Below are 25914 nucleotides of genomic sequence, written 5' to 3'. Positions count from 1 at the left end.
ATTCTCAAAACTTTTGGCCACGACTGTAGACTTGAAATCATTGGCCACTAACAAATGGATCACTAGTCACTTCATTAATGTCACTTTAATAATGATGTTTACATATCTTGCACCACTCATCCCAGATGTATATACTGTATTCTATGCCATCTATTGCATCTCGTCTATGCTGGTCGGTCATGGCCCATCCACATATTTATATGTACATTTTCTTATTCCATCACTTTACTTAGATTTGTATGTATTATGTAGTTGTTGTGGAATTGTTAGACTACTTGTTAGATATTGCTGCACTGTTGGAACTAGAAGCACAAGCATTTCGCTACAATCGCAATAACATCTGCTAATCATGTGTATGTGACCAATAAAATGTGATTTGATATCTGTGACCTATATCAATACCATATAATTATCATCAGCTTAAAAAAAACACTTCAATTTGTTTTATTTGGACCAGAGTGTTGGCTCTCTCCACTAACCTACCCATTGTTCCTGCAGTGATGAGGATTCACCATCGTCATCGAATGATGTCATAATTTATATGCTGACAATGAACAAAAAGCCTACCAGTACATACATTTGGGTGCCAAATGAACAGCTCTCTTACTGATACAATTAGGTAGGCTACGGAAAAGTAACTCACTTTAACATCACTGTCTGGCAACTCCTGATTGACAATACAAACAAGATTTTTAGTTTACTGGTCCCGATGCGATATCATGGACATAACTAGGCAAGGATATGAGATCGACTTTATTCAGTCAATTCCACACCTTTTGTAAAACTAGTCACGCTTGCTGTTCGTCAATCAAAGGACAGTAAGAAGTCTCTGCACCACCACTCCGAGGCTGCATATGAAATACGCAAGGGACCAACATTAACTTGTTTTCTCACTGGCCGAAAATCTTCTGGCCCGAACAGAATTTCTACTGGCCTGGAGATGGTGTAGTTCTTAAATGTTTACGGTCATGCAGGGCCTATATAGGTTGGCATGCTTTCTCTCTATACTCAGCTATTAATAGGCTACATTTGGTTCTTATATGTATTAAAAAGCTGTGTAATATAATTTAGCAATGCAAGTATTACTATATTCTTTGGAATTTCATTGTATAAATTGCATTCATTTTTATTTCTAAAGTATGTAATTGAAAAGATTTGAAAATGGGACGCTGCCCCTTTAAGGAATATTCCAAAAGAGACATGTAGGCTAGCCAAGAAAAATGCTAGGTATATTTTTGAAGGTTTCTTTTTGCAGACGATCAACAGTAGCCAGCATATTGCTGGCATGTTCACTATAGAAGGTTAACTTTTGTAAATCACTTTCCCTAAAATAAATACAAACAGCATAACATTTATGCGTAGTTTCCAACCGTAGACTGCGACAGAGCAGGTAAATGTTGAACTGGAATGCCAAAATGCGCTGAAAAGTTACAAGATCCACTGGCCACAGGTTTAGTTGGCCCACTGGTCCAGGGCACCGTTAATGTCAGACCCTGCACGCTAAAGAAAATAAATGACTGTGCCAGAGAACAAATAGACAAGGTGGATTGACTCATCATTACCACATTATATGGGACATGCCAATTCATGCCCTGTCCCTCTGTGTAAAGAAATTAGACTGCAACCACAGCGTACACACCAAGGTACCGAGAGGCGGGACAGAGACTGTCAAACCAGCAGCGTCTCCCTGTCATCCCTTACTTCGTAACTGTGTAAGTCTATCCTATCAATAGATCGCTAGAAGATGCATATTGTTCATTCTAGCAGGAGGGAGCTCAGCTGACTTTTCTGACCAGATAAGTAGCCTAGTTAAATTAAGTGGAAAAAGTACACAGCTGAAAATTAGTATAATCTGCTGTATAGCCGACTGCCGGTGCTAGCGGAAAACACTGGAGAGAGAGAGAGAGAGATAGAAAGAACGCGAGAGAGAAAGCAAAAGAGAGCAAACGGTTATTGTAGAACATACAAATTCAAATCAGACAGCCAGACACTGCCATGACTGGGAGGGGGCCACTGCCCGCTATTCACCATGATCCCAAACAGAGCCGCAAACAACCCAGAATATGGCACGCACGCACACACCACAGCATAGACCTAAACCACAGCATAGACCTACACCACAGTATAGACATTGGCATGTTTTCACATGAGGCAGCCTCTTATAACCATGACAATTTTACACTGTGGGACTGGGGAATAGAGACCACCTGACTACAACTGGCCCATGTCAGGAATGGGTGAATTCCAAAACCTATAGGAAAGTATCAATGAACTGAAATGAGTACCCACTAGCCTACTTTCCCACCACTGAAAATAGAGCAAAGCACACTTGGATCCAAAATCCTGGGGCTAGAATACATAACGTGAAACGCTTTTGATTGGGATAGGGTTCCTCTGATCTGGTAATTCCTTGTATAAATCCATATATTCAGACTTGCAGGAGTGTTTTTATTGTTACAGTCTTGCTGTGTGCCTCTGCAATATCTACTAGGCATATGTAACAGTACTCTTACCAATGACGGTAGCCTCACTAACGGCGAACACATTTCTTTTGTGACTGCTTGTACCAAATACAATTGTTTTTGCTTATTCACTTAATTGACCTAGAGAGACTCTTTATGCTGTTCTGTCAGAGCTGACTAGACATACAATTGAGAAAATGACAAAGATGGTCACACACAATACTTGAGCTCGTGTACACATTGACAAAAAGGCCCAACACAGAAGTATCCTTTCAATGTATTATTATGATGCGAGTCCCATTGAAGTCAGGACCTCAGGGCTGATGGGGATAGACGGGATGGGTTGGCCATCATAAAAGGCCCCACTCTGAGGACACTAGCATCAGGACTCTATATACTGTATATTCTGTCTACACAAAAGCAGTTCCTGCTCAGCAGCTACACGCCCAGGGGCTACATGCATATGGCAACTAGCGAAGTCCCTTGCATTTCCTCTACAACTGGGACGACGACCCCCACTACGGTTAGAAACGTGGCTTCGGTAAACAAGAACCCTCTGCTGTCGAACCATGGGACTGACTTCAGAATGGATGTGGGGAAGAAACACGCTTGCGCAATTCAATTAAAGGATTAATTAAAAAAGGAGCACTACACTTAAATCCATGGCCACGCAGGCCCAACATACGACAGCACACATACAGTACATTTATATATACTTTTCTTACACGAGGCACATGCATAGAAAAGCTGGCCATCCTCAGAGTCAGTTAACAAGAAGGTTTGTCTTATTTCCATTAACTTCAAGGATAGGGGGCAGCATTTTCACGTTTGGATGAAAAGCGTGCCCAGAGTAAACTGCCTCCTACTCAGTCCCAGATGCTAATACACTGCTCAAAAAAATAAAGGGAACACTTAAACAACACAATGTAACTCCAAGTCAATCACACTTCTGTGAAATCAAACTGTCCACTTAGGAAGCAACACTGATTGACAATACATTTCACATGCTGTTGTGCAAATGGAATAGACAAAAGGTGGAAATTATAGGCAATTAGCAAGACACCCCCAAAAAAGGAGTGATTCTGCAGGTGGTGACCACAGACCACTTCTCAGTTCCTATGCTTCCTGGCTGATGTTTTGGTCACTTTTGAATGCTGGCGGTGCTCTCACTCTAGTGGTAGCATGAGACGGAGTCTACAACCCACACAAGTGGCTCAGGTAGTGCAGTTCATCCAGGATGGAACATCAATGCGAGCTGTGGTAAAAAGGTTTGCTGTGTCTGTCAGCGTAGTGTCCAGAGCATGGAGGCGCTACCAGGAGACAGGCCAGTACATCAGGAGACGTGGAGGAGGCCGTAGGAGGGCAACAACCCAGCAGCAGGACCGCTACCTCCGCCTTTGTGCAAGGAGGTGCACTGCCAGCGCCCTGCAAAATGACCTCCAGCAGGCCACAAATGTGCATGTGTCTGCTCAAACGGTCAGAAACAGACTCCATGAGGGTGGTATGAGGGCCCGACGTCCACAGGTGGGGGTTGTGCTTACAGCCCAACACCGTGCAGGACGTTTGGCATTTGCCAGAGAACACCAAGATTGGCAAATTCGCCACTGGCGCCCTGTGCTCTTCACAGATGATAGCAGGTTCACACTGAGCACATGAGCACATGTGACAGACGTGACAGAGTCTGGAGACACCGTGGAGAACGTTCTGCTGCCTGCAACATCCTCCAGCATGACCGGTTTGGCGATGGGTCAGTCATGGTGTGGGGTGGCATTTCTTTGTGGGGCCGCACAGCCCTCCATGTGCTCGCCAGAGGTAGCCTGACTGCCATTAGGTACCGAGATGAGATCCTCAGACCCCTTGTGAGACCATATGCTGACACATGCACATTTGTGGCCTGCTGGAGGTCATTTTGCAGGGCGCTGGCAGTGCACCTCCTTGCACAAAGGCGGAGGTAGCGGTCCTGCTGCTGGGTTGTTGCCCTCCTACGGCCTCCTCCACGTCTCCTGATGTACTGGCCTGTCTCCTGGTAGCGCCTCCATGCTCTGGACACTACGCTGACAGACACAGCAAACCTTTTTACCACAGCTCGCATTGATGTTCCATCCTGGATGAACTGCACTACCTGAGCCACTTGTGTGGGTTGTAGACTCCGTCTCATGCTACCACTAGAGTGAGAGCACCGCCAGCATTCAAAAGTGACCAAAACATCAGCCAGGAAGCATAGGAACTGAGAAGTGGTCTGTGGTCACCAGCTGCAGAATCACTCCTTTTTTGGGGGTGTCTTGCTAATTGCCTATAATTTCCACCTTTTGTCTATTCCATTTGCACAACAGCATGTGAAATGTATTGTCAATCAGTGTTGCTTCCTAAGTGGACAGTTTGATTTCACAGAAGTGTGATTGACTTGGAGTTACATTGTGTTGTTTAAGTGTTCCCTTTATTTTTTTGAGCAGTGTATATGCATATTATTGTTAGTATTGGATAGAAAACACTGAAGTTTTTAAAACGGTTTGCATCATGTCTGTGACTATAACAGAACTTATTTGGCAGGCAAAACCCTGAGGACAAACCATTGAGTTTTTTTTTTTTGGTCACTCTTTTCAATGGGTTTTCATTGGGAATCCGGATTTCTAAGTGACCTTCCTGCAGTTCCTATCGCTTTCACTGGATGTCAACAATCTTTAGAAATTGGTTGAGGTTTTTCCTTTGAAAAATGAAGAAGTAGCCATGTTCAGAATGAGGCTCCAGTGAAGTGTACTGTTTGTTAGAGGCGCGTGACCAGAAAGCATGCTACACATTGTTTTCCTCCAGTATTGAACACAGATCATCCAGTCTTCAATTTTATCGATTATTTACATAAAAAAAAACTAAAGTTGTATTACAAAAGTAGTTTGAAATGTTTGGACAACGCTTTTGAGATATTTTGTAGTCACGTTGTGCAAGTTGGAACCAGTGTCTTTCTGGATCAAACACGCCAAATAAATTGACATTTTGGATATATAATCAACGGAATTAATCGAATAAAAAAGGACCATTTGTGATGTGTATGGGACATATTGGAGTGCCAACAGAAGAAGCTCGTCAAAGGTAAGGCATGAATTATATCTTTATTTCTGGGTTTTGTGTCGCGCCTGGAAGGTTGAAATATGATGTTCTGTGATTGTTAGCTGGGGTGCTATCCTCAGATAATAGCATTGTTTGCTTTCGCCGTAAAGCATTTTTATTTTTTTTCTGACACGTTGGCTGGATTCACAACAAGTGTAGCTTTAATTTGGTTTATTGAATGTGTGATTTCATGAAAGTTTAATTTTTATAGTAATTTATTTGAATTTGGCGCTCTGCTTTTTCACTGGATGTTGGCCAGGTGGGACGCTACCGTCCCACATATCCCAGAGAGGTTAAGCCTAACTTTTAATATACTAAGGCTTTTGAAATTGTATAGCCTATATAACCTAAATTGCAAAGGCAATGGGGTACGATGTTCAATTATGAATGCTAACCTGTGCTCCGCTCTATAAAAAGAATTGCATTCCACTTTCCTCTCGCTTCCTTTCAATGTAAAGAAACACTACACAGAAGAATATGGAATTTGGGTGAATTGTCCTTTAAAATGGTCCCATTTCTGTAAAGACGGGTGCTCGTGGGTGATTAGTGCTTTCTGTAGAGATCGGCTGATGATAAACACCACATTGATGGGAAGTTTAACTTCTTATGGCTGGGGGGCAGTATTGAGTAGCTTGGATGAATAAGTTGCCCAAAGTAAACGGCCTGCTCCTCAGTCTCAGTTGCTAATATATGCATATTATTATTAGTATTGGATAGAAAACTCTAAAGTTTCTAAAACTGTTTGAATGATGTCTGTGAGTATAACAGAACTCATATGGCAAGCAAAATCCTGAGGAGAAATCAAAACAGGAAGTGAGAAATCTGAGCTTTGTATGTATTCACCAGAGTCCCCAATGAAATCCCCTTGAGATATTAATGATGTTGCACTGCCTAGGGCTTCCACTAGATGTCAACCATCAATAGAAATTATAATGAGATTTCTATGGTGTTGTGGGAGTGAATGATAGCAGAATCTTTCAGGTGTCTGGCAGTCAGCCATTTTCTGATCACGGTTATTCCTCATGGTACCCACTTGCGTTCCATTTCTCATGAAGACAAGAAGGAATACTACGGTTGGAACTTTATTGAAGCTATATGTTAAAAACATCCTAATGATTGATTCTGTACTTAGTTTGAAATGTTTCTTCGACCTGTAATATAACTTTTTGAAGTTTTTGTCCGATGTAACGCTGACCAGAATGAGCGTTTGGATATATATACCAAACGCGCTAACAAAAGAAGGTATTTGGACATAAATAACGGACATTATCGAACAAAAACATTTATTGTGGACCTGGGATTCCTGGAGTGCTTTCTGATGTAGATCATCAAAGGGAATATTTATCATGTAATTTCTTGTTTATGTTGACGTCAACATGGCGGCTAATTGTGACTAATTTTTCTGAGCGCCGTCTCAGATTATTGCACGGCTGGCTTATTCCGTAAAGTTTTTTTGAAATCAGACACAGCGGTTGCATTAAGGAGAGGTATATCTATAATTCCATGTGTATAACTTGTATTATCATCTACATTTATGATGAGTATTTCTGTTGAATGATGTGGCTATGCAAAATCACATGATGTTTTTGGAACTAGTAAATGTAACACGCCAATGTAAACTCATATTTTGATAAATATGAACTTTATCAAACAAAACATACATGTATTGTGTAACATGAAGTCCTATTAGTGTCATCTGATGAAGATAATCAAAGGTTAGTGATTAATTTTATCTCTATTTGTGCTTTTTGAAACTCCTCTCTTTCACTGGGGGAAAAAAATGGCTGTGTTTTTCTGTGGCTATATGTGGTGACCTAACATAATCGTTTGTGATGCTTTTGCTGTAAAGCATATTTGAAATCGGACACTGTGGTGGGATTAACAACAAGAATAGCTTTAAAATGGTATGAGATACATGTATGTTTGAGGAGTTTTTAATTATGAGATTTTTGATGTTTTGAAAATGGCACCCTGCACATTCACTGGCTGCTGTCATATCGATCCCGGTAGCGGGATGCAGCCATAAGAAGTTAATTGATTGATTCATGAAACATTTCATGGAATGAAATAGGAAGACAGGCGGCTGAGCTGGGTGGAAATGGCAGGTGTGTTCTGTGCTGTACAGGTGTCCAGACTACCAGCCACAATAAACAGTGAAAACAATACCAAACTCCCACAAGCATGGCATAAGCGCAGAGGGGTATCTTTATTTTTTCTAATTTCTCTCAGGTGGTCATACTTGTGTACAACCACAATACTGAGATTAACACAATGATAACTATGTCCAAATCACTATCAGGCATTCTGGTCATAGTAAAGTGGAGCTTTCTGAACTTTACCACTCCAAACAGAACAGAGTCATTAAGAGAAACAGAGCTGTTGGGGGTGTCCGTAACCCTTCACCTGTCCTCTAGCACCTAAATTCCCAGGCACCCATCCGCACAGGATAGTGCCCATGCTGGCAGACTTACTCCAAATGCCACGCCATTTTTTTCCATTTGTGCTTGTGACATTTACATTTCATTGCAGAAAAATTAAGGCACAGAAAAAACAAGTCAAGCTTGCCCAAAGCCAAAAGCATGACTGTTTAAAAAACAAAATACACTCCTTTAATATATTTACCCCTCCCCCTGCTCTCTCTCCCAAATACCAAAAAGAGAAGAACACGTGTAAAGTGTCACATGACAGTCAGCCAGTCCTTTTTACTCCAGCGACTCACGGTCTCTTTTTCTGACGTATAAAAACTCACTGCCTTCCTGTCAGAGTTCTGGTTTGGTCACATTTTCCAGCAGGCAGTCAAATCTATGGGGCTAAATGTAAATAGAAAGCAATAGGCTTTTCTTCACAGAAGCAGCACCCTGAGGTTCCCCATGCAAAGTGCTGTTTTAGGTTGACGGGACTCCAGAGCAGTGGAACGACCGATGACACAGGAGTAAAGGGCTCACTAACTGCCCTGTCGCCACTCACTTTGACTATTCAAAACATAGTGGGGCCCTCAGCCGTGCAGTCATCCCTGAAAAAGCCAGGGCCACACAGTGCGAACCTTCATTCAAACTAGCTGGTGAGCTGAACGGTTACCACAACACAGCTCTCCTGGTATACAGCTAACTGAAACTGTGTGGCTTGTATTTACTTGGCTTTCTCCCACACATTGGGACAACTAACAATGGAACAGAGGAGATGTACTGACAAAGGACATGTTTGTCCTCAGGTAAAACACGAAAGAAATGCAGATTATGAAGCCGATAGCTAACACAAACCACACACACACCTGGGATGCCCAGAATAACCAGGGTGTCCATCACTTGGCACACCCCCCACCACTGACCTGGTCATACAGCTGAGAGCGAAGAGAAAGGGGTGTGTGGGGGGAGACAGAAGAGAGAATGGGGGGGGGGGGGGGGGAGTGGAACAGCAGAGAAGAAGAGTGGCCAGTCACATGCAGCCAATACTTAAAATAACCCAGTGGTGGTGAAGATGTGCTTGTTTGTGTTCAAATATACTTCGACCTCAGGGGGTCAGGCCCAGGCTAGGCTTCAACATCCCACCCTTCACTCAGCCCAGAGAGCAGAGCAGGCTGGGTTGGCCAGCGCTCTAGTGCCCAGTCACTATTCAACTGGCACCCGGGTTTTAAAAAATTTCAAAAGTAGGGCTGCATCGGAAATAGCCGAGCCCCATGGAAGAGCACTGCTGCTGTGGCTGCCATGTCAGCCATGCCGTGACCCATTGGGGGAATAGCAGGAGGGAGTGAGTGTAGCAGAGTGGATGGTGCTTGAGAGAGAGAGAATGGAAAGCATAGAATCTCAGAATCTTAAGCACGGGTGGAAACGGGTCAGATTTGGTAAAACAGGGATGACAGCGCATCTATGAACCCTAAAGTAAAGACGAGCTGTCAGCCTGCACTACAGTTGAGGTTGAGGAAGGGGTAAGGACGGGACAAGCAAGGAAAAGGAACTTGTCTGGGAAATCTATTGGAATGACTTGGTTCCGACTGTACAGCCGTTGAAGGGAGGTTAATATTAGCAGTCAAACGCCTGCTGCCTGCCCTGGGTGATCTGACCCAACTGTGTGCTAAAATGATGGAGTAAGGAACATGGAGGACAGACAGACAACAGGAGAGAATATTCTGACAGGAAACTTTTGCTCATGACCGGTGTTCCTCTTACTGAGGGATGTTAATGCCTGTCAGTGTTTCTCAGCCCCAAGTACTGGGCTGCCAAGTTAAATATTGCCCCAGTACGAACATTCTTAATGTGAACATATCATAGCAAGTTTTGTATGGTTTTCCTTTTAACTTAATCAGTGTCATCATTATTAGAGTCAGAAAAAATTTCGCAATGTGGAAATTTGTACACAAGCGCAAAATAGTTATGTGAAGCAGAATATCCTAAATAAACACGTCTACAGTAAAACAAGTAAGTCGGTAGAAAAATAGGGATGAAATTGCCAGGGACCTCACGATACCACGACACTTGTGCCGATACGATGTGAATTGCGATTTTATATTCATCACGATTCAATAGGAATTGTGATTTGATACTGCGATTCAATGTTCCAAACATATTGATCACCATATAGGTCTGCGCAGAGGGACAAGAGAAAAAACTATTTTTGATCAGTCATGGAAATAAGTGCTGAAAACATATTGGATGGAGAACAAGCTATTTAAGGAAAAATTCTGGCATTTTGGCACAGCCGACATATCCCAACATGTAATTGTATCGATTTTCTCCCCCATCACTAGTCAGAAACTAACCAACAATTCACTTATAGATAATCCCATCTAGTCTGGCTGTGGCAGTCCCAGTCATGGTAACAGGGCGGTACTGCTATTGTGACAGTAAGAAATTCCATATGGCTAAAAGCAGGATCATAGGAAAATCAGCACTATCATTGACGAAACCTTGTAATCCTAAAAGCTGAAATCCACAGACGGTAAGATTTTAATCCCTTTTATTCCCTACGCTCACAAAAATCCAGTAGGATGAAAATATGTTTAAAACAAAACAAATACTCCCCTCTGGTTACCCAAAGGGCAGATAACTCAGCTCATCCCCTGGTAGTGATCATGCTCATCATGTCATCTCTCAGTCTAAGATGAACAAGTCAAGCCAGTGGGGAAAATGTCAGACAAATTCGGAGTCTGCTTTCGCGTCCTGATTGTCAAGGCAAACGTTAGTATGACAGTCATCAAACTAACGTGTCAACTCCACTAGTCTGATAGACACCGACTGAAGTCTCCATGTAAGGCACTATATATGTATACAGTTGAAGTCAGAAGTTTACATACACCTTAGCCAAATACATTTAAACTCAGCTTCACAATTCCTGACATTTAATCCTAATAAAAATTCCCTGTCTTAGGTCAGTTAGGATCACCACTTTATTTTAAGAATGTGAAATGTCAGAATAATAGCTGAGAGAATGATTTATTTCAGCTTTTATTTCTTTCATCACATTCCCAGTGGGTCAGAAGTTTACATACACTCAATTAGTATTTGGTAGCATTGCCTTTAAATTGTTTAACTTGGGTCAAACTTTTCGGGTAGCCTTCCACAAGCTTCCCACAATAAGTTGGGTGAATTGTGGCCCATTCCTCCTGACAGAGCTGGTGTAACTGAGTCAGGTTTGTAGGCCTCCTTGCTAGCACATGCTTTTTCAGTTCTGCCCACAAATTTTCTATAGGATTGAGGTCAGGGCTTTGTGATGGCCACTCCAATACCTTGACTTTGTTGTCCTTAAGCCATTTTGCCACAACTTCGGAAGTATGCTTGGGGTCATTGTCCATTTAGAAGACCCATTGCAACCAAGCTTATAAGTGAAAAAATCTGTCTGTAAACAATTGTTGGGAAAATTACTTGTGTCATGCACAACGTAGATGTCCTAACCGACTTGCCAAAACTATAGTTTGTTAACAAGAAATGTGTGGAGTGGTTGAAAAATTAGTTTTAATGGCTCCAACCTAAGTGCATGTAAACTTACGACTTCAACTGTTGATGTGCTCCCTGTTCACCCTCCTGGTTCCTGCCAGAAGTCAACATGAGGCAGTGGATCATGTAAGGATACAGCGGTGTCGCAGTCGCACAAAATATGCACATGAAAGTCTTTTAGACAACAGCTTACATGAAATGACACAGAAGGGAGACGTAGATTTGTGCAAAGCATCTCCCCATGTTCTACTGGAGGTGTGTGGTGTTCTGACCTGTAAGCAACTATGAGATCAGAGAGCCAGGAGGCCTGAATACTGTAGTCACTGATTAGACTCAATCACACTTCCAGGGTGAGAGAAACCACAGTGGCGCTCAGAATTCTGTGAGTAAGACTGAGAAATTAGGTGACGACTATTTCGGGAGTAAGTGAAAGTCACATTTTAGTTATTTAAGCAGACGCTCTTATCCAGAGCAATTTATAGTTAAGGTGTTCATTTTAAGGAAGCTAGATGGGACAACCACATATAACAGGCATAGAAAGTACAATTTTCCTCAATAACATAGATCAGTAGAGTCAGCTGGGGGGGGGGGGGGGGGGCAAGTGCTGGTTAAGTCACTCACTCTCCTGGCACAGACATAGAAGTGAATACATATTAAAGGACCCAAAGGCTTCAGTCTTCTTGATGGCCAGTACCCTGTAGGTATAGGCAAGTGGGGAGAATTCACTAATTGTTGTTCAAGTGCATCAAAACAAAAAGTTAATTTACTGAACGTGGTTTTGATTAAGTTAAGTAATGGCAGAAGTGGGCCAAGCAATATGATATTTCACAGTGTCCACAAATCCTTACAATGCCCCTCATCCACAGTACTTGCTTTGCTCCAAGTCAAATTAACTTATTTAAGTCTAGAAAAGACATGTAGGACTAGACTATAATCAAAATGTGACAATAGTAAAGGAGCAGACCCAGTACACTGATATTTAAAGTTCACAGATACAGCAAGCCTTCACTTTTCATTTGGATAGCATTTTTATCAAAACATATGATACATATAAAAGGTCACTGAACAACAAAGTTGGCAAATATGTACAAGAATCTATGAATTATTTTATCTTAAATCATTACCGAGACACATATCCTCAAATGGAGTGGTGAGGAAGAGGGCTCTACCGTGTCCAGAAACTAACTCGCCATTCATTTTCTGTATTCAGGGATTTGCTGGTGACACTGTCTGTGATTTATTTAGAATTCAAGGCACACTTAACCAGCATGGCTACCACAGCATTCTGCAGCAATAAGCCATCCCCTATGGTTTGTGCTTAGTGGGTCTATAATTTGTTTTTCAAAAGGACAATGGCCCAACACACCTCCAGGCTGTGTAAGGGCTATTTGACCAGGAAGAGTTTTGAAGAGTGCCGAGTGCTGCATCAGATGACCTGGCCTCCACAATCATCCAACCTCAACCCAATTGGGAAGGTTTGGGATGCGTTGGACTGAAGTGAAGGAAAAGAAGCCAATAAGTGCTCAGCATATGTGGGAACTCCTACAAGACTGTTGGAAAAGCATTCCAGGTGAAGCTGGTTGAGAGAATGCCAAGAGCGTGTAAAGCCGTCATCAAGGCAAAGGGTGGCTACTTTGAAGAACCTCAAATCTAAAACATATTTTGATTTGTTTAACACTTTTTTGGTTACTACATGATTCCATATGTGTAAATTCATAGGTGATGCCTTTACTACTTTTCTGCAATGTAGAAAATAGTAAAAGTAAAGAAAAACCCTTGAATGAGTAGGTGAGTATAAACTTGACTGGTACACACACACAAACTCAGCAAAAAAAGAAACATCCATTTTTCAGAACCCTGTCTTTCAAAGATAATTCGTAAAAATCCAAATAACTTCACAGATCTTCATTGTAAAGGGTTTAAACACTGTTTCCCATGCTTGTTCAATGAACCATAAACAATTAATTAACATGCACCTGTGGAACGGTCATTAAGACACCAACAGCTTACAGACGGTAGGCAATTAAGGTCACAGTTATGAAAACTTAGGACACTAAAGAGGCCTTTCTACTGACTAAAAAACACCAAAAGAAAGATGCCCAGGGTCCCCGCTCATCTGCGTGAACATGCCTTAGGCACGCTACAAAGAGGTATGAGGATTGCAGATGTGGCCAGGGCAATTAACTGCAATGTCCGTACTGTGAGACACCTAAGAAAGCGCTACAGGGAGACAGGACGGATAGCTGATCATCCTCACAGTGGCAGACCACATGTAACAACACCTGCACAGGATTGGTACATCCGAACATCACACCTGTGGGACAGGATGGCAACAACAACTGCCCGAGTTACACCAGTAATGCACAATCCCTCCATCAGTGCTCAGACTGTCCGCAATAGGCTGAGAGACACTTGACTGAGGGCCTGTTGTAAGGCAGGTCCTCACCAGACATCGTCGGTAACAACGTCACCTATGGGCACAAACCCACCGTCGCTGGACCAGACAGGACTGGCAAAAAGTGCTTTTCACTGATGAGTCGCGGTTTTGTCTCAAGAGTGGTGATGGTCGGACTCACGTTTATCGTCAAAGGAATGAGCGTTACACCATTACACTGAGGCCTGTACTCTGGAGCGGGATCGTTTTGGTGGAGGGTCCGTCATGGTCTGGGGCGGTGTGTCACAGCATCATCGGACTGCGCTTGTTGTCATTGCAGGCAATCTCAACGCTGTGTGTTACAGGGAAGACATCCTCCTCTCTCACGTGGTACCCTTCCTGCAGGCTCATCCTGACAAGACCCAACAACATGACAATGCCACCAGCCATACTGCTCATTCTGTGCGTGAGGAATGTCAGTGTTCTGCCATGGCCAGCGAAGAGCCCGGATCTCAATCCCATTGAGCAAGTCTGGGATCTGTTGGATCGGAGGGTGAGGGCTAGGGACATTCCCCCCCAGAAATGTGCGGGAACTTGCAGGTGCCTTGGTGGAAGAGTGGGGTAACATCTCACAGCAAGAACTGGCAAATCTGGTGCAGTCCATGAGGATGAGATGCACTGCAATACTTAATGCAGCTGGTGGCCACACCAGATACTGACTGTTACTTTTGATTTTGACCCCCACTTTGTTCAAATGGACAATGACCCCAAGCATACTTCCAGAGTTGTGTCAAAATGGCTTAAGGACAACAAAGTCAAGGTATTGGAGTGGCCATCACAAAGCCCTGACCTCAATCCTGAAGAAAATGTCTGGGCAGAACTGAAAAAGCGTGTGTGAGCAAGGAGGCCTACAAACCTGACTCAGTTACACCAGCTCTGTCAGGGGGAATGGGCCAAAATTCACCCATTATTTTTGGAAGCTTGTGGAAGGCTACCTGAAACGTTTGACCCAAGTTAAACAATTTAAAGGTAATGCTACCAAATACTAATTGAGTGTATGTAAACTTCTGACCCACTGGGAATGTGATGAAAGAAATAAAAGCTGAAAGAAATAATTCTCTCTACTATTATTCTGACATTTCACATTCTTAAAATAAAGTGGTGATCCTAACTGACCTAAGACAGGGACATTTTTACTAGGAATAAAGGAATTGTGAAAAACTGAGTTTAAATGTATTTGGCTAAGGTGTATGTAAACTTCCGACTTCAACTGTATGTATATACACACACACACACACACACACACACACGTATATACATATACACGCGTATACATGTATATATATACACACATACACACTACCTTAATACCGTACATCAAAATGAAACAGTGGTATTGGAAGAATACTGACTCAAATGCATCGTGTTAAAACAAATAAATCTCATTCAAATGAAGAACAGTTAAGTCGATAGTGCTATTACATATTTGTACACGTAGACAGAATATTTCTGAATGTAGAAGCTCACTGGCTAATATTGAAGATGTCCCACACCCCACACTATCAACACCGGTTTCACTTTAATATCATTTGAATCATTTATTCATACACTATAAAGTCGTATATTTACTAACAACTCTGTATATTAAGAAACATTCCAAATATCTATTATGGTAAACCTGAATACATCCGATGCTGGGCTGCTGTCTTTCAGTCTGGGTAAAAAAGCAGTGTGGGAAAAGGCTTTGAACGCCATCTTGTTCGTTGCAGCTGCCTGGGCCCTGAATACAGGAACCCATTCATTCAGGGAGGGGGGTGGCGGACTAGCAAAATGAATTCATCTTTGTGAAGCAAGAATTACAAATAGCCCTTTTGAAAGACGGAAAATGTTTAACGCTAGCAAATAACTACAGGGGAAAACCAAAACTACAGCCGTCCTATATTGTTTTTCAAAATGTAAAAAATCTGTGATTTTTCTTTTACCCAGAGTTCGATAATGGCAACATTGTTACTACTCGTTCTCAACATTGTGCGACAATGTCTGGTTCAATGGAACTGAAAGTCCCGCGCGTTAAAATGTTTGCATAAGATGTCTCCTCCCTACAGTTTTATTTATATAGTTAGAAACTAACAAGATTAGGTGCTTCCTCATTTTAAGTGAACGTTACTCATTTCCTCTAGTTTACTCCATTAAATATTCACACTGGAGCGGCATTACTATTTAGGTGTAACCACTTGTACACTAGCTAATAGACACATGGCAAGGGTGAACAGATTGTCGAAATCCAATTAACGTTAGTTTACTACATCTCTAGATCATTAAACGTTGAGGCTCAAATTATGACAAATTAAATGCACCGTACACGAATAAAGTAGCAAGCTGGCTAACCAGACTACTGCCTACCAGCAACACTTTCTACATAACTAACGTTAGCTAGCTAGACGACAGTGTTAGGCTGGACACAAAACGAATGTCCCAGCAGCAACTAGCTAACGTTACATCTTGGTTGGCTCCTCTTGGCAGGCAAACACCCACTGTCTTGCTAACCAGCAAACGTAGGCTGTAACGTTATGGCTTTCTATAGTGTCTATGTCAGGTATGGACTACGAAAAAGTGGGGATCGTAGAAGCTAGCTGTCGGCTCCAGCGTTGGTGTACCAGACATTTGTAGTCTCACTGACTTGTATTAAATTAAAACAAATCCTCTACGGGATAACCGTATCAATTAATCCTTGTAAAAATACAAAGTCAGATATCAGAACGTTATGCATCAGCATCTCTGTCACTTGGTACAGTAGTATTTAACTAGCATTTAAGAACTAGCATTGCTAATTTACTAGTTAGCTACTGTAAATAGCTAGCTATCTATGGAATGTCGGTCAACCAACATATTCATCTTTTCAAAATCAAATTTACAGTAGACTGAATCCACTCACACCATTTCATTAGTTGGCTACAGTACGTTTGCTATTTAGCTAACGTTAGTTAGATGAGTGACAGGCAGTGCAACTCAGAAATGCAGATGTTGACAGTAGCTACCTATCGTTAACTAGCTATCAATCGATCTTAGCAACTAGTACTAGCTACCACTAATTTTGAAGTTTAAATGTAGCTGCTAGTATGGTAGCTAACGTTTGTTAGCTTGCTAGCCCACTCAATGTACAGTATTGCAAAACATCTAAAGTTAAACCCCAGCCACGGTAAATAACTAACCCGCACTATAAACATTTGCATAAAGTTACTGTTGTATACTGTGAGTAGCTACGACCACAACTCAAAGTAGCTCAACATCGAATCATTTAAAGTGAGTGTATTGTCGATCAACTATTTAGTTAGGTACCTACCCCCACCCCCGTCGCAGTAAAGTCAGATTCAACCAGCGAGTCACTCAACCCAATTTAGCTAACCCCTTTCGCCTGGCTTCCTAGTTAGTTAGCCACAGTAAACCAATGTTAGCAGGCTAACTTACATTAAAAAATATATATAAGTTGTCAATCCTCCGTCCCAAATCATAACTTACCCGTTTTCAGTCGAGGGTATCCGTTGTTTATATCGCATTGACTGGAAACAGCGAAGATCGACTCCTCTCCGCCTACTAGCACACAGACTAGAGCTAGCAAGCTATCGAGGAGCGGCACTCCCCGAACCCAGCTTTCGATCCGCCAAGGGGAGACACACCAGCACAATGATGAGGCAATGTTAACCCTACCAACTCCTTTGTGGAACAGCAATGGGTTTGAGTCTAGGGACGGTCTTCTAACTCACAACAACCTCTTTCCAATCTTCTGTCCTTGTCTTTCCCACCGTTCCCCTATTCACTACTTATTCACACAAGTAATATCTCAAACTCTTCCTACTGCCCTCAAACAGCAGCGATGGGCGCGGTAACCCTGCTCTCAGCTCTAGGAAACCCCACGTTACGGGTGCGTCATAACGCACGGCAAAGGTTCGTGGTCGCTTAAAAAATCTGGGCCTTGGTCATTTTGCTGGTAGCTAGCGTAATATAAAACCAAAGTATTGGCTTTTCATGTGATTTTAGTTTGTACTCCCATGAATGGGTGTTAACATTAAAGGGATAGTTCACCCATATTACAAATTGACATATTGGTTTCCTTACCCTGTAAGCAGTCCGTGTACAATGTATGACAACAATCCATGCTTGGGTTTCCCTGGCACTGTGACCACATGCTAACGTCTTAGCATTTGTTGCACAAATCACATTCAAGTCATGGGTCCGATTTTAGCATTTTTTCCACGCATCATGTTCAAAACATCTATAAGTGACTTTGTTGAGCTTCACAATAACTTGTAGATATTTTCGGATGATTTGGACATGATGGGCCAAAAATGCTAATACCGGTTGCTAGTTGCTACAACTATGTTTGGACTTATAAATTATTGATAAATACCCATTGATTCTTGAAAAAAATAACTTACAAATGCCTCATGTGCTTAGTTTAACTGTCATACCCCATCAGAACCCAAAGTATAAGCTTGTTTTACTCCAATGTTAGTAAACATTGTAAATGTAAACACACCGTATATAGCCCCAAAACATGGTTAAAACTATCATTTTGATTTCATGGATGGTCAGTCCTTGCATCCATAGCTCTGTCTAGGAATTTGAGAGTGGTTACATTTCTCCAGGCCCATCCCTCAGCTTTTTACCAAAACAAAGGTGGGGTGCCCACTTTGTTATTGTTTAAATTAAGGTATAGCTTTAATAGAGAAAACAGAAGTACCAGTGAAAGCTAAAATTGTCAGGGGACTATACCATCTCTGTCTACTCTAGAAGAACATATCAGTCCACACAGAGACAACAGATCATTATCACCAGCAGCTAGTGTGTGTAATAGCGCTCAGAGGAAGGGCTGATGATGCTCAGTGGGTTAAGATGTTACTTAGAGACCTGGAACACAATATCCCCTCGTCCATTACCCAGGGGAGACAGCAGCATCAACAAACCCCTCTCCTGGAGCTTAAGTTCATTAAAGGCCCAGTGCAGTCAAAATGATGTTTTCCTGTGTTTCTTAACATATTGTACAACAGCTGATGCAACTAACACTGTAAAAGTGTGAAAAAATGTGGTCAATGTTAGGTCCTGATAGTTGGTTGTTGAAAATACAATTTACACAGGACCTTCTAATCAGCAGGTTTTGCAAGGGGGGAGTATTGGCTTCACCAGGCGGTATAGGTTAATATACCAATAACAAAGAGAGTTTCAAACCTCTCTGCCAATAACAGCTAGTTTTCAGGTAACATAACCCTTCCATTAGGCTCCTCCAATTAGGTCCCTCACTCAGACCACTCCCATACCGTCCTAGCAAAATTGTTGCTTGAGACTTATTTTTTCTAAAAAGCTATATTTGTGGCTTTTTGACAATTTTAAGGGAAAACTATTACAGTAATGTACTTGATTGTCACCCAGAAATGATTTTATATTGAAATAAAAACATCTACTTTGGGCCTTTAGGATCAATGATACTTCTGTATAACCAGACATCCTCTACTACCCTACCCAGTCTCTGGGGCTTATCTGCTGTGAAGTATAGACAGGAGAATTTGTGCAAATGCTTCATTCTAGTAAATCATAAAATGACATGTTGCTATTAGCTCGAGACAGAGCCATGATAATCATGTAAAACTACACTAACTCTGTTCTGAGAATATAAAATGCATCCTGCCCATGCATCAGAATTATTTTCATTTTTGTCAGGGTGTAGGTATGTAGGTGTGTCACAGGACAACAGAGTGTGTGTGTGTGTGTGTGTGTGTGTGTGTGTGTGTGTGTGTGTGTGTGTGTGTGTGTGTGTGTGTGTGTGTGTGTGTGTGTGTGTGTGTGTGTGTGTGTGTGTGTGTGTGTGCTATATTGGCAGGCACACACCTTCTACCAGGTCACCTGAGTCTACATATCTCTGCAATTTCCTGTGTTGCTCAGGTCACTTTTGAGGCCTGAAAGCACTGTGACAACACACAGCTCTAGTCCAGAGGAAATTATGGCACTGTTCAGCATACTGTACAATGTGCTCACAGAGATGACACCTGCACAATGACCTCTCTGATATCATATGGGCCACTAGTGGTAACATGATGCACACCCCAGTCAGCCTGGACCATTTGTATGTCATTATATCTGAGCAGTGTTATGAGGGTTATTGGGTCAGTGAAGTGTTTATTTTACTGAAATGCAACCCTGTTTAAGTATTTTGAAACTTATATTTTGGTATTTGTTTAATTAGTCCAATGTTGATACAGCCCCAAAATGTTTTACATGTCAACAATCAAGTTTTCAATATATAGAACTTTCAAAATACAGAAAGTGTCACAGATTTACACCAAACTCTGAGTGTGTGTGTGTGTGTGTACTGCATACATTTGAGCGGATTCCTCTGTAAAACATACACCCTGTGGAGTGTAGAGACTGCTATCTCTTCAGCCAACACCTCTGAATTAAGTTGGTGGCTGGTTCCAGAGGGACTCATCTGCACAGCCCAGCCCATCTCAGCTAGACCTGAGTGCTGGTGAGATTTAGTTGCCCTGGCTACACTGTCTGCATGCATGTGTTGTGAAGCTAATGCCATATGCCCCAGGGAACCTTTTCAAAGATTGTCTGACTTGCATTTGCCTTTGACTTATAGGCGGTAAGAGAAAGCCTCACTGTAATATCCATTGTTTACGAAAGTTTTATAGAAAGATGTATCAAAGATAGCTTTTTAATCAAAATAAAGTAAAGTAATGTGTCATGCAGTGTCAGTTTTGCCATTTTAATCTGGGAAATTCCCATTATTTTACACTTTATTAAGTCACTCATTTGTGACGTTTAAAGCATAATAGGTCTACTGTAAAATGTTAGTGGACTCTAAACCTGGGAAATGTTTCCACCCAGTGGCTTAAGACAGTAACTGCTTCTAGTCATTGGCAGTCTTGTTATACTGGCCCCTCACATCTTCAATGTACGTTTCAGAAAAATGCATGGAAATTCTCTCTCTCTCTCTCTCTCTCTCTCTCTCTCTCTCTCTCTCTCTCTCTCTCTCTCTCTCTCTCTCTCTCTCTCTCTCTCTCTCTCTCTCTCTCTCTCTCTCTCTCTCTCTCTCTCTCTCGCACACACACACACACCACTGATCATAGAAAGCAAGTAGCAGTATTAATGGACTTAATGGAAAATAAATCAGATTACAAAAAGCCGAAATGGCAACACAAATATGATCTCAAACAATTCATAAAACGGGTGACATTACATTAAGCTCATAATGACCTTGCTTTTTATAGCCTGGATGGGCTGCACTAATCTGATTTAGTGTAATCTGCTTCAATCTCTGATAAATGCTTACTAATATATCTTACAGAATGGATGGATGCTATTGGCCCACCACAGCATTACTGACATATGCTGTTCCTATATAGAGCTTCGGCATATGTTTAAACTAAGAACCTCATTCTCATATTCCTTATATTCTCTTTTGTAGCAGTGCTGTCTAGCATGTAATGACAGAAATCCATTTTAAATTAATGAATAGGAACATAATACACTACATGGCCAAAAGTAGGTGGACACCTGCTCATTGAACATCTCATTCCAAAAATAATGGGCATTAATATGGAGTTAGTCCCCCTTTTGCTGCTATAACAGTCTCCACTCTTCTGGGAAGGCTTTCCACTAGTTGTTGGAACATTGCTGTGGGGAATTGCTTCCATTCAGCCACAAGATCATTAGTGAGGTCGGACACTGATGTTGGGCAATTAAGCCTGACTCGCAGTCTGCGTTCCAATTCATCCCAAAAGTGTTCGATGGGGTTGAGGTCAGGGCTTTGTGCAGGCCAGTCAAGTTCTTCCACACCGATCTCGACAAACCATTTCTGTATGGACTGTGCTTTGTGCACGGGGCAATTGTCATGCTGAAACAGGAAAGGGCCTAGCCTGAACTGTTGCCACAAAGTTGAAAGCACAGAATTGTCTAGAATGTTATTGTATGCTGTAGCATTAATATTTCCCTTCACTGGAACTAAGGGGCCTAGCTCAAACCATGAGAAACAGCCCCAGACTATTATTCCTGCCACAAAGTTGGAAGCACAGAATCGTCTAGAATGTCATTGTACGCTGTAGCGTTAATATTTCCCTTCACTGGAACTAAGGGGCCTAGCCCAAACCATGAAAAACAGCCCCAGACTGTTGTTGCTCTTAGACATTTCCACTTCACAATAACAGCACTTACAGTTGACCAGGGAAACTCTAGCAGGGCAGACATTTGACTAACTGACTTGTTGGAAAGGTGTTCCCAAGTTGAAAGTCACTGAGCTCTTCAGTACAGGCCATTCTACTGCCAATGTGCCTATGGAGATTGCATGGCTGTGTGCTCGATTTTATACAGCTGTCAACAACGGGTGTGGCTGAAATAGTCAAATCCACAAATTTGAAGGGGTGTGCACATACTTTTGGTCATGTAGTGTATATCCTGCTCATTTCGTCGTCAAAGCCTTGTTGTTTTACAAGTGACATGGATTTATTATTACAGAGAGCTACTGTATGTATTGGTTTTAACATGTTGCTAGTAAAGTTCTCTTCACTGGGCAGCAGGTAGCCTAGTGGTTAAAGCGTTGGGCCAGTAATCGAATCCCTGAGCCGACAAGGTGAAAAATTTGTTGATGTGCCATTGAGCAAGGCACTTAACCCTAATTGCTCCAGGGTCACCGTTGATAATGGCAGACAGTGGCTGTGGAGGGTGTCTCAGGGAGAGTGGGTTATGCAAAAAAACACATTTCTAACTCATGTGTGTATTAATTATTACTATTATACTTTTACATTTTATATCAAGAATTATCTGCACTTGTAATAGTGAATAACTTTATTTTTTTGATGTGTAGTTAGGTCATTTGTATTACAGTAGTAGTAATTGAACAATTAAATTAGAGAAGGTATGAGCAGGGCTACACACCAATTACAATGTACCAGAGGAGGCTGGTGGGCAGATGTATAGGAGGATGACTCATTGTAATATTTAACCAATTCAATTGTCCTGTTGTCTGTAGCCAAACAATTAAAGAATAGTTTTGTTCTCTGTACCTTCAATCAAATGGTACAGTCCTGTTGTATGGACAATTAACCAATTAAATGATCCTGTTGTCTGTAGTCAAACAAGTAAAAAGTAAAAAATATGGTCTTGTCTGGACTAATAAACAAAGAATACAGTCCTGTTCACTGTACAGTTAATTAACTATTTAAAACCTTTAACAACAGGAGTATTGAACTGAAGGACATCAGTCTCCCTGTACTGACCCATCTATATCATGTTAACCCCTGATTCAGACAGAGGCAGCAACACTCAGACACAGACCTTCACAGGTTACACAACTTCACAGGGCAGAGCCCACGGACAGAGATTTTCACAGCTAACACCTTCAGCAAATCAAAAGAGTAATTAGTAAAGTAGGGAAAGACCCTCTGAGAACTTGTGTGTGTGAATTTGAAATGAAACAATGACTATGAGGTTAAAGTGCAGACTGACAGGGTATTTTCATCCATATTGGGTGAACCGTTTAGAAATTACAGCACTTTTTGTACATAGTCCCCCCATTTCAGGGGACCAAAAGTATTGGGAAAAATTAACTTGTGTATTAAAGCAGTCAAAAATTGAGTAATTAGTAGGGGGGGAGTAGTCTGTCATTTTTCACTTTTACAGTAGCATATCACACAATGACTGTAACTTAAATGAATGAATGAGTGAAAGTTTGCTTACTTCTTTTAGTAGGCTACACACAGTATTGGTCCTAATACTATGACTACAATATTTAGAAAAAAACTGTCAATTTGACCCCGCCCTGGGTGGGATCCAATGAGCTTCCTAAACAAGGTCATGAACGTGGTACCTTGTGACATTGGATGGCTTGGTGCCCAATCTGGGGGGGGGGGGGGGGGCATGCAACAGCAGAATGTTCTGCTTTCTCTTTTCAAAACTAATTGAATGGCATTTTTAACCCTGTAGGTAGAAACCTGCAACTTCCCACAGGTGAGATAAATTGCACAGTAAACGAGAATCGCCTGCCTCCAACCAAATAAATTTGAATTCTGAATAATTTACTCCAGGCCCCCCAGATTGGGCACCTAGCCATCCAATGTCACGCCTTCATTAACATTGTAAGTTTTTTATGTTCTTGGTTCTGTGTAATTGTAAATCAAACAAATACAGCACCAAAAATGCATATTTGTATGCATGTTATTTTTGTGAATTTTGTTGTTGAATTTAATAATTTTTTGGGGGTGGGAATAATGCAAGGAAATGTACATTGGATCCCTAGAGGATGGCACTTCAACGCATTAATTAAAACACTTGTTTCCAAAGTGGTCCTCGATGGTAAAGTATCCATCCACACTACTACTGTGCCCCTCAACTTCTCTTCATTATGCTGTTAAATTTCAGGAAGAAGTCAAGACTGCACAGGAGCTCTTAAAGCAGAAGTTGAGGTTCTCGGATGCAGTAAGAAAGCCCTTTGATAAAGCAGCAGAGCGTACTGTAAGAATAGTGTCTTAATAAAAGCATTGCCAACCTCGATTGTACAATATTTTCCCATTCTTTAAAACATTCTTCAAGCTTTGTCAAGTTGGTTTTTCATCATTGCTAGATAGCCATGTTCAAGTCTTGCCATAGATTTTCAAGCCGATTTATGTAAACTATAACTAGGCCACTCAGGAACATTTAATGTCGTCTTGGTAAGTAACTCCAGTGTATATTTGGCCTTGAGTTTTAGGTTATTGTTCTGCTGAAAGGTGGATTTGTCTCCCAGTGTCTGTTGGAAAGCAGACTGAACCAGGTTTTCTTCTAGGACTTTGCCTTTGCTTAGCTATATTCCTTTTTATTTTTATCACAAAGAAATCCCTAGTCCTTGTCAATAACAAGCATCCCTATAACATGATGCAACCACCACCATGCTTGAAAATGCTTGAGTGGCACTCAGGGATGTGTTGTGTTGGATTTGCCCCAAACATAATGCTTTGTATTCAGAAAGTTGATTTATTTACCACATTTTTTGCAATATTACTTTAGTGCCTTCTTGCAAACAGGATGGATGTTTTGGAATATTTTTATTCTGTACAGGCTTCCTTCTTTTCACTCGGTCCTGTCACGTTCCTGACCTGTTTTCTGTTAGTTTTTGTATGTGTTAGTTGGTCAGGACGTGAGTTTGGGTGGGCAGTCTATGTTTTGTGTTTCTATGTTGGTTAATGGGTACCTGATATGGTTCTCAATTAGAGGCAGGTGGTTTTCATCTCCTCTGATTGAGAATCATATTAAGGTAGGTGTTTGCACATTGGGTGTTGTGGGTGGTTGTTTCCTGTGTCTGTTGCAACATACGGGACTGTATCGTTTGTTTGTAGTCAGTACTTCTTCGTTTCATGTAAGTTCGTAGTCCAGGTCTGTCTACTTCGTTTGTTGTTTTGTAAATTCTTAAGTGTTGTTTCGTGTTCGTCTATCATTTAAATAAATGTATTATGTCAAATTACTACGCTGCAAATTGGTCCTCCGATCCTTCTCGCCTCTCCTCGTCCGAGGAGGAGGAATATGACGACTATCGTTACAGGTCCTTTTAGGTTAGTATTGTGGCTTAACTACAACGTTGTTGATCCATCCTCAGGTTAAACCTATCACAGCCATTTAACTCTGTAACTGGTTTAAAATCACCATTGGCCTCATGGTAAAATCCCTGCGCGATTTCCTTCCTCTCCAGCAACTGAGTTAGGAAGGACTCCTGTATCTTTGTACTGACTGGGTGTATTGATACACCATCCAAAGTGTAATTAATATCTTCACCATGCTCAAAGGGATTTTCACTGTCTGCTATTAACATTTTTTTTACCCATATACCAATAGGTGCCTTTGTGAAGCATTGGAAAACCTCCCTGGTCTTTGTGGTTGAATCTGTGCATGAAATTAATTGCTTGACTGAAGGACCTTACAGATAATTGTATGTGTTGGGTACAGAGACTGTAGTCATTAAAAAAGTATTGTTAAACACCGTTTTTGCACACAAAGTTAGTCCATGAAACTTATTATC

At 41.6% G+C, this 25914-nt stretch overlaps 1 protein-coding gene across 2 annotated transcripts in view; it reads right to left on the bottom strand.

Annotated features, from left to right (window-relative positions):
• The window catches only part of LOC139557326 (guanine nucleotide-binding protein G(I)/G(S)/G(T) subunit beta-1), a 55883-nt gene extending 38078 nt beyond the window's left edge, over positions 1 to 17805 (bottom strand). Inside the window, exon 1 of one of the 2 annotated variants that reach the window (XM_071371985.1) lies at positions 17391 to 17805. The gene's annotated coding sequence lies outside the window, so the exon portion shown is untranslated. The remainder of the gene's footprint in view (positions 1 to 17390) is intronic. The other variant, XM_071371986.1, reaches the window with a different exon arrangement.
• Positions 17806 to 25914: the final 8109 nt, after the last annotated feature.

Source organism: Salvelinus alpinus, chromosome 28, assembly GCF_045679555.1.
Source record: "Salvelinus alpinus chromosome 28, SLU_Salpinus.1, whole genome shotgun sequence".
Taxonomy (NCBI): Eukaryota; Metazoa; Chordata; class Actinopteri; order Salmoniformes; family Salmonidae; genus Salvelinus; species Salvelinus alpinus.
Note: the sequence above shows the minus strand (reverse complement) of the source record. Positions and strands in the feature narration are given on the sequence as shown.